The sequence below is a fragment of the Nicotiana sylvestris genome, chromosome 5 (assembly GCF_000393655.2).
Source record: "Nicotiana sylvestris chromosome 5, ASM39365v2, whole genome shotgun sequence".
Taxonomy (NCBI): Eukaryota; Viridiplantae; Streptophyta; class Magnoliopsida; order Solanales; family Solanaceae; genus Nicotiana; species Nicotiana sylvestris.
Window position 1 is genome coordinate 170,538,495 of NC_091061.1, and position 10,471 is coordinate 170,548,965.

The following is a 10,471-nucleotide window of genomic DNA, read 5'->3' on the forward strand; positions in this document are numbered from 1 at the left end:
ACCTGCCCATTTTCCCGTGGGTTAAACGAAATGAAGGCATGATTATATGGGGTCGCAATCGAAGCCAGAATGTCTTGTACTAAGGCCCGAATCGGAGTGTTCGCCACCGGGCTTGATAAGACAATACTTCCATGATTCCGGAACGAGCTTTGAGACCTCGGAAAGCACAGCAACGATTACACGCGACTAACGGAGGGCCATGATATCCGCATCTCACCGGACACAACGTCACAAGTTTGGTTATTTATCTGATCTTTATTTTGCCTATCTAACATTCTTGATCATTTTGTGTTGAATTAATCCACATATCCTTAAAACCGCGTATAAATTCAATTGTTATCCATTTCTAAGGATAAACAGTTTGGCGCTCACCGTAGGGCTAAGGATAATAGTGGTGGTTCGATACAAATTTCCATAACACGTTCTATTTTGCGCTTGTTCTTTAAGGTTTCAATTTCAGGTCAGCTTAAAAATGACAAATTCTCAGTCTGTTCACATGAACGTTGAGGCTGAATCTCGCCATCATGGTGAAAACAACAACCCAGTACCTAGCAATGAGGTGCCCCTTGCTGATCCCAACGGAGCCCCAGTTGTCAATCCAATCAATGCCAATTCACAGGTTGCTATCGACGCCCACCTGCCAACTGATCCCGAAAACAACATTCGTGGAGGCGCTCGACCAACTGTTCGAGAAACGCCCGAAGGCGAAGGTGATGGGGTAAGCCTATGGCTAATCTTCAAAATGTTGCAGGCTTAACAAGCGACGATAGCATAGCTATAGAATCAAGGCCATCCTCCAGGTAGGGTCAAACCCGAATGGTCCCGGGAAAACACCCGAAGAAACGATCAGACCACAAAAAGGTTAGGTGAAGCTGAGCCCGGGGCCAACCCTGAGATAATGAAAATGATTGAGGCATTAACGAAGCAAGTGAAATCAGGTGAAAAGAAAATTGAGGCCAACGACAAGAAAGTCGAAACGTACAACTCCGGGGTCGACCAAATCCCAGGAGCACCCCCGATTTTAAAAGAACCGGATTCCAAGAAGTTTATCCAAAAGTCTTTCCCACCGAGTGCAACTCCAAAATCAATCCCGAAGAGGTTTCGTATGCCCGATATTCCAAAGTACAACGGAACCACGGATTCAAACGAACATGTAACCTCCTATACATGTGCCATCAAGGGGAACGACTTGGAAGATAACGATATCGAGTCAGTGTTGCTGAAGAAGTTTGGGGAGACTCTGTCAAAAGAAGCAATGATGTTGTATCACAACTTACCCCCAAATTCTATTAATTCATTTGTTATACTTGCGGATACTTTTGTGAAGGCCATACCGGGGCCATCAAGGACAAAACTAGAAAATCGGACCTTTTCAAAGTTAAACAAAGAGATAACAAGATGCTCAGGGAGTTCGTATCAAGGTTCCAGATGGATCAGATGTATCTGCCTCCAATCATCGATGATTTGGCCATTTAGGCATTCACCCAAGGACTCAACCCCCGAAGCTCTTTGGCTTCACAACAACTTAAACAATATTTGGTAGAGTAGTAGTGGTGACTAGGGCCAACGTCCACAACAGATACCAGTCGAAAATCAGAGTCGAGGACGGCCAACTCGGAGCCCTTCCGGGTCTGTTTACCCCATTAGAATCGACGATAGGTCTAAGAGAGTCATCGATCATATATCAAGACCGATCGAGGACCGATATCAACCATACATTAGAGATAAAGGGGGAAACGGGTTCGTGCATCACCTTACGAGAAACAAAAAGAGAAATGATCGAGGGTCCAATAGTCGATGACTGATGAACAAGAATGGTTTTAACAGGCCGCTCGGGGCTAGGGAAGTACCGAGATATTGAGAATATAACATCAACATTGATATTGTCAGCATCGTATCAGCCATCGGGCGCATCGAGGAAACAAAGTGGCCTTGACCATTGCAATCTGATCCTACCGAGGATTGCCGGCAATTAAGAGAAAAATTTGCCCCGTTATTTAATAACGGACACCAATGAGAATTTTTGAGTGATCAAGCCGAAAACCACTTCGGAAATAGGGATGCTAACAAACAGACTGAACATGAGAAAACTTAACATGTCATCAACATGATCATTGGAAGGGTCGATGTACCTCAAGGGCCAATGATAAAATGCATTAAAGTGTCAATCACAAGGGAGAAAAGCACCCGAGATTATATCACGGAGGCAACCATTTCGTTCAGCGACGAAGATACCGAGGGCATCGTACAACCTCATAATGATGCATTGGTAATTTATGTACTTATCAATAAATCTCGAGTTAAACATGAGTTGATTGATCTAGGTAGCTCGGCCAACATCATCAGATCGAGGGTCGTAGAGAAGTTGGGGTTACAAGATCAAATAGTGCCAGCAGTTCGGGTGTTGAACAAATTTAATATGGCATGCAAAACTACTAAAGGGGAGATAACCCTACCCGTGAAAACCGCTGAGACCATCCAGGAAACAAAGTTCTATGTGATCGAAGAGGACATGTGATATAACTCTTAATGCGGAAGACCATGGGTTCACAACATGAAGGCTGTACCTTCGACCTTACACGAGGCGTTAAAGTTCCCTACTCCAAGAGGAAAGACGGTATACGGAGAACAGCCGGCTGCAAAGGAGATGTTCGCAGTCGATGAAGGACTCCCTCTGCTCGCCGTCCCGACATTAAGGAACATAGAGCCGACTAGAAAGGTCAAAGTCAAATAGCAACCACCGATATCAGTCCCAGTCGGACCGGAGGAATGAGGAGCTGACGAGGAGGATGATTACGGAATTTTGAGGTCATCAACAGTCGAAGAGATAGAGTAAGTCACATTGACCAAATACCTACTAGATCTAAAGGTATACCTGGGCACGGGGTTAACCCCCGAGCTCAGGAAAGAACATATTAATTTTCTTAAAACTAATATATCTTGTTTCTCCTGGACCCATCTTGATATGACAGGGATCCCACCGGAGATACCCACTCATAAGTTGAGTTTGGACCCAAAGTTCCACCCGGTTAAGCAAAAGAGGAGACCTCAGTTCGAGTTCAAATATGCATTCATCAAGGATGAGGTATCTAAACTCCTTAAAATAGGGTTTATTTGGGAAGTTAAGTACCCGGACTGGTAGCTAACGTAGTAGTAGCTAAAAAAGTAAATAAGCTAAGAATGTGTATAGATTACAAATATTTGAACAAGGCATGCCCTAAGGATTCTTTTCCTTTGCCTAACATCAATCGGATGATTGACGCAGTAGACGGGTATGAGATACTCAGCTTTCTCGATGCCTATTCCGGGTACAACCAAATTTGGATGGACCCGGACGACCAAGAAAAGACTTCCTTTGTCACTAAATTTGCCACCTACAGTTATAATGTAATGCCATTCGGATTAAAGAATGCCGGTGCTACCTATCAACGGCTAGCAAACCGGATGTTCGAAGAACAAATAGGAAATTCAATGTAAGTTTATATTGATGACTTGTTAGTTAAGTCATTGCGAGAAGAGGACCATTTGAAGCATTTGTAGGAAACCTTCGACATATTGAGAAAATATAATATGAAGTTGAACCCGGAGAAGTGCGTATTCGGGGTCGGATTGGGTAAGTTCCTTGGATTCATGGTATCTAATCGGGGAATCGAGATTAATCCTGATAAGATCAAGGCCATAGAAAACATCACCATAGTAGACAACGTCAAAGCCGTTCAGAGGCTGACCGAGCATATAGCTGCCCTGGGCCGGTTCATATCGAGGTCCTCCGACAAAAGCCATCGGTTCTTCTCACTGTTGAAGAAGAAGAATAACTTTTCCTAAACCCCGAAATGCCAACAAGATTTGGATGAACTCAAATGATACCTTTCGAGTCCGCCCCTGCTCCACACTCCGAAGGTGGATGAACAACTGTATCTTTATTTGGCAGTAAGAGGTGGTGGTAAGTGGAGTTTTAGTTCAGGAAGAGGAAGGTACGAAATTTCCTATTTACTAAGTCAGTAGAACTCTATGCGAGGCCAAAACAAGGTCTCCTCAACTGGAAAAATTGGCGCTCGCTTTGCTAAGTGCCTCTAGGAAGTTAAAACTGTACTTTCAATGCCACCCAATATGTGTCGTGACCTCTTACCCACTGAGGAACATCATGCACAAACCCGAGCTCTCGGGCCAATTAGCCCAATGGGTTGTCGAAATCAGCGGATACGATATCGAGTACCGACCCGAACCGCCATCAAATCTCAAATTTTAGCAGACTTTGTAGCCGACTTTACCACGACCTTAATACCCGAAGTTGAAAGGGAATTACTGCTAAACTCGGGGACTATCTCGGATATTTGGACCCCTTTTTACAGATGGTGCCTCGAACGTAAAGGGGTCCGATCTCGGCATCGTGTTGAAACCACCAGCATGGAATATAGTTAAGCAATCTATTAGAACTGTAAAATTGACTAACAATGAGGCCGAATATGAGACCATGATATTAGGTCTCAAATTGGCTAGAAGCCTTGGGATCGAGGTGATTGAAGCTTAGTGCGACTCTCTCCTCGTGGTAAAAAAAGTCAATAGGACGTTCAAAGTGAAAGAAGAATGAATGCAAAGGTATTTAAACAAGTTACAAGTAGCGCTGCATCAATTCAAGGAATGGATCCTGCAGCACGTGCCCCGAGATCAGAACAGTGAGGCCTATGCTTTGGCTAATTTGGGGTCATCTGTCGATGTCGATGAGTTTAGCTCGGGAATAGTAGTATAGCTCATGAAATCATTGATAAAATAAGGCCACGTCGAAGTAAACTCAATGAGTTTATCTTGGTATTGGAGGAACAAGTACATAGATTACTTGAAGACGGGAAAATTGCCCTCGGATCCTAAGGAATCAAGAGCTCTGCATACGAAGGCTGCTAGTTTTAGCTTGGTCAAAGGGACTTTGTTCAGAAGACCGTTTGATGGCCCGCTAGCCATATGCTTAGGGCCGAGAGATATCGAATATGCCTTGAGAGAAGTTCACGAGGGAACTTGCGAGAACCATTCGGGGGCAGAATCTTTGGTTCGAAAATTAATCAGGGCCAACTATTACTGGACCGAAATGGAGAAGGATGCGAAAGACTTTGTACGAAAGTGCGATAGCTGCTAGAGACACGCCCCAATGATCCATCATTTGAGGGAGCTACTCCATTCGGTCCTGTCCCCGTGGCCATTTATGAAATGGGGAATGGACATCGTCAGTCCCCTGCCGTGGGCACCTGGTAAGGCGTAATTCATACTACTCATGACTGATTATTTTTTCAAATGGGTCGAAGCTCAAGCATTTGAGAAAATCCGAGATAAAGAAGTCATTGACTTCATCTAGGACCACATAATATGCCGATTCGGCATACCATCCAAAATCGTTTGCGATAATGAGAAACAATTTGTCGGCAACAAGGTAAATAAGTTCTTCGAAGATCACAAGATTAAGAAAATACTATCAACACCTTACCACCGAAGTGGAAATGAACTAGTTCTCTAAAACATGAAAAATAGGTTGGCCGATGCCAACGGTAAATGGAAGTAAATCCTGCCCGAAGTCCTGTGGGCGTACTGTACGACCTCAAAATCTAGTACCTAGGCCAACCCATTTTTATTAATCTACTATGCCGAAGCCCTAATACCAGTCGAAGTAGGAGAACCAAGCCTCAGGTTCCAATATGAGATCGAAGAATCGAATAGTGAGGCCATGATCATGTGCCTAGAACTATTGGATGAAAGGCGTGAGGCCGCCCTAGTCCGGCTGGTCGTCCAGAAACAGCGAATAGAAATATACTACAATTGAAGAGTCAACCTCCAACACTTCAAGATTGGGGACTTGGTTTTGAGGCAAGTAGCATTACTCACCCAGGACCCGAATGAGGGGAAGCTGGGACCGAATTGGGAAGGACCATATCGAGTCATGGAATTACCTGCAAAGGCTCATACAAACTCGAACCAGGAAATGGTGTGCGACTATCGAACATCTGGAACCTGACGCAATTAAAGTGGTACTACTGCTAAGGTACGATATCAATTGATCTTTATCAATATTATGAATCGGACTAACACTTGCAGGCAATAACCAAGGGAGAATGTGACTATTAGGTCTGAAAGGACATATTGCACTCTTTTTTCTTTGAACCGGTTTTATCCCAAAATAGGTTTTTCGGCAAGGTTTTTAACAAGGAAACAATAAAAAGTGCTAACTTAGATTCAAAGGTCAGTCTCAACCAGAGTCAATGGGGGTTCATTTCGTATCAACAGTATCCAAGTCCTCTAAAGCTTGACCTCGAATACTGGGGGCCATTACCCTTGGGTTAAGGTTTTTAGCAAGGAAAAAAGAAAACCTTGTATGTTAGAAGCTAAGGCTCGGTGGTTAGGATTCATTGTAAGGGCCAAACGGTCGTGTGAGCCGTGCCTACATTGTAAACTTTAGTCAAGATACAAGCTTTTACGCGTTTTTGATCATGTACTTTACACACAGCAATGAAAGAAAGTGAACCCTTGCTATTACACATTTTCTTGCCTCTTGTATTCGGGGACTATCGAGCCCAAGGGTAATCCCTATTCGGGGACTATCGAACCCAAGGGCTATCCTCGAGGACTATCGAGCCCAAGGGCTACCCCTACTCAGGGACTGTCGTCCGAAAAAAGTTCGGACAACTCGGGCCACTAAATCCCGAGGCACTAAACCTATTAAGTCGTGCCTAAATACAAAAGGCTACGACCGCCCTAAAAATGGCTTGGAAATGTCCGAAGCTCGTAATCAGAAAGTAAGGCTTTTATAAAAATTTAAAACTTGCTAAAAGGTTACCCCTGGCAAAAGCATCGTATAAAATCACTTAAGCATCTTGAAAAAGCTTACGATCATACCGAGTTTTCAAAGGCTCGAACAAACAAAGTTGTATCGAAGTCAGACTCCGTTCGGATCTCTGAAAAACGAACACTCTATAGCTACATCTGATTCTATGCTAAGGTATTAGAAATATTGCAAGAATAGAAATTATGGAAAGACGCTCAAAAAGTAAAGGCTTGAAATTGCCAGAAAGGAAAAATTTCACCAAAATTACTTTTTTAAAAAGTACTTTTGAGAAAAATACTTTTGAGAAAAATACTTCTCAAAATAAGCTGATTTTAGAAGCTTGGCCAAATGAGCTATACGTTATATACCATTATACCTGCAAAACAATAAAAAATTACTCGTCTTTACCCATTTTAAAACTAATTACAAAAATTACCTACCCTATAGAAGCATATTACCCACCTACCCAAATTTTCTGTCCCCTAAATCATGAAAAGCCTCTCTCTCTCTCTTTATTACACAATCCTAACTTCTCCGAATCTCTTCCTTCTTCTTATTCATATTCATATGTAGCAGGGGTAATTTAGGGGAATGGAATGCTACTGGTGAAGGTAGATGACGAACATGAAAAACTAGTCATGATTGTCGATGCTTACGCTGGAGTTTATGATATATATCGGAGGCCTGCATATCGTGTTTGAAATCATGATGGTGTTAAAATTTTGTTGTAACCATCATTTTAAAAATTATTCTCAAACTGAAGTATTTCGGTGGAGATTTAATTTGATTTGAATCAAAAATTACAGCTAAAAGCTTGAAGATCACAATTATTTTTTGATGATTTATTAATGTTTGAACTAATTTTTGATTGGATTTGTTCGGATTGTTGTTTGAAAGTTGTGGTTAAATTTTAGTTCATTTGAAGTAAATTGAATTTTAGATTAAAATAGCGAAGAAAACGAATTTATAACTAATATATTATTTTTATATGGTATAAGCTAAAGTAAGTTATTTTTTAATAATTAATATATAAAATATATAAATAAATAAAAATAACAAAAATAAAAGAGCCAAAAATGTGTGCATAATTAGATTATGAAAAAAAGAAAATAAAAAAATAAATTAAATAATAATAAATAAAATTAAAAACAAAAAAAATTGAAAGCAAAAATGATATAAGAAAATAGTTATAACGTATAAGTTGTTCTAATAATTGAATTTAAATAAGAAAAAAAAAGAAAAAAAATATTAAATATATATTATACCAGTTATACTAAGAAAAAAGTGAACAAATATATATATATATCAGTTATCTTTTTCTATTGTATAAGTAAAGAAGATATAAAAAAAAGAGCAAACAAGTAAATGAAATTAGATTATGAAGAGAAAAAGAAAAAAAAGAAAAAAAAAGGAGTTAAACAAAATTAGAAAAGGAACAAAAAATGAAATAAATAAATAAAAGGAAATAAAAAGAAAATAAAGAAGAAGCCAAAATTGAGTGTGAAATTAAATTATGGTAATAATAATAAATAATAATGGAGATTTGGGCAAAAAATAAACTACCAAAAAGGAGAAAAACGAAAAAAAAAATGAAAAAAAGAGAAGGAGAAAAGAAAGAAAAGAAGTAGAAAAATAAAAAAGAAAAAGAGAAAAAAAAAATTACCCACAAAAGCTGCCATAGATAGAAAAGATAATTAGTTTTATGGGTAAAAAAGTAAATGAGTATGCAATGAAAAATAGTTTTGTTTTTATGGGTAATTGTGTCGTTCACCTTATTAATTCCCTCTCTTCCCTAGAGAACCTGTAATCGGGTCGGGCCTTTAATCACTCAGACCTATTGTTTCTACAACCCAAATTGAACTTGGAATTTTGTAGCCCACTTGATATTGGGCTTTTGCAGTCCATTGCCAAGTTTGACGAATTAATCTAATAATTGCAAATCAATCACTTAAACTAAATAATCTATGTATATTATATGATATTTATATATAATCAATGCATAATTTATTTGTAACAGCTAGAAATAATAAATAATGAATCTGTCCGACTATTTATGTAAAAGATCGTCAAAGTTTTTGGAATCTTTATACAATAATAAGTCGGATTCACTGTTTATTTTTCTAGTCAAAGTACATAGATTATACACTATTGAACACACATATGTATTTGTCAAAAAAATGTGATCTGTAAAATCTGTTTCGTGTTTCTAATATTTGGTTGCAAGACACGAGTAGTGAAATATGCAAGTCAGAATAATATTTCACAGCTGAAGATATATAGTAAAGGAACTCACATATACTACTTGTTAAGAGTCGGTTTTGACTTGTCCTTTGATCTGCTATAGTTAACTCCAGTCTGACCATAGATTTTGGCTCTTTTTTTTTTTTTCAAAATCATTTGAAAACATTGTTTGTTCATGGAATATAATAAGTTTTTGAAAGAAAAAAAAAAGAATTTTTTCTTAAATTCCCAAAAATTGGTTTAGGACAATTTTTAGTGAAAACTTTTCTTTCACTCACAAAACGATACGACCCAAGATAGCCAACATGCGCTTTGAATGTCAACTGATGGCTACTTTCGCAATTGGAGGCTATGTGTGTAATTTGACATCAATTGAAGACTACATATAACTGGAGGCTATACTTGTAATAAGTGACTACACTTAGTTCCTTAGAATTATCTTAGGGGTATTTGTGTCATTGATAATCAAATACCCAATCTAGTATAGATAGCCCTTAAGACTTGGCATTTAAGGGTATGACTTAGTGATCAATGAATTAGATATAGAATCATTAGATTTAAATTTTAAATTTTAATGGAGGCAAAAATACATGTGATTTCTTTTTGTCTACCCAAGACTTGATCCGGTACCTATGCTGGTGAGCAAATATTTCGTGGAAGTAATCGAGGTATGATGAGAGATAACATGTATACTCAGAGGCGGATCCAGGATTTAAACTTTATGGGTTCAACTTTAAGATTCTAGCATTGAACCCATTATAATTCTAAATTTATGGGTTCATATCTACTATTTTTGTAATTTATATGAACTTTTACATATAAATTTTTACTCCACATCGAAAATTATGGATTCAGTTGAACTCTTCATCAACATTCTAAATCCGCCCCTGTGTATACTACTCCCTCCGTTTCAATTTATGTGAACATGTTTGACTAGGCATGGAGTTTAAGAAAAAATGAAGACTTTTGAAATTTGTGGTCTTAAACAACTCAAAAAGGGGCCCAGAGTATTTGTGTGGTTATAAAAGCTTCTCATTAAGGGTAGAATTATAAGTTTAAGCTAAATTGTTTCCAAATTTAAAAGGGATCATTCTTTTTTGAACGGACCAAAAAGGAAATAGGTTCACATAAACTGAAACGGAGGAATATAAGATTAGTCGAGATACACGTAGGTTGATCCTAAGACCACAATTACAAAAAAAATAAGTTATCATCAATATTTGAACGAAGTTTCATAAGAAAAAAAAGGAATAGGAGAAAATGTAGAGAGAGAAATAGATAGGGGAGGGGGGGGCAGTCCGAAACCCAATTGTGGTTCTTTTGGACTCAAATTACGTAAATAAGTGTTAAAAAGAGTTACCTTTCTATATATAACGCCAAAATACACCACGCTATACTTTAACGGTAACTTTTGCCTTTAAG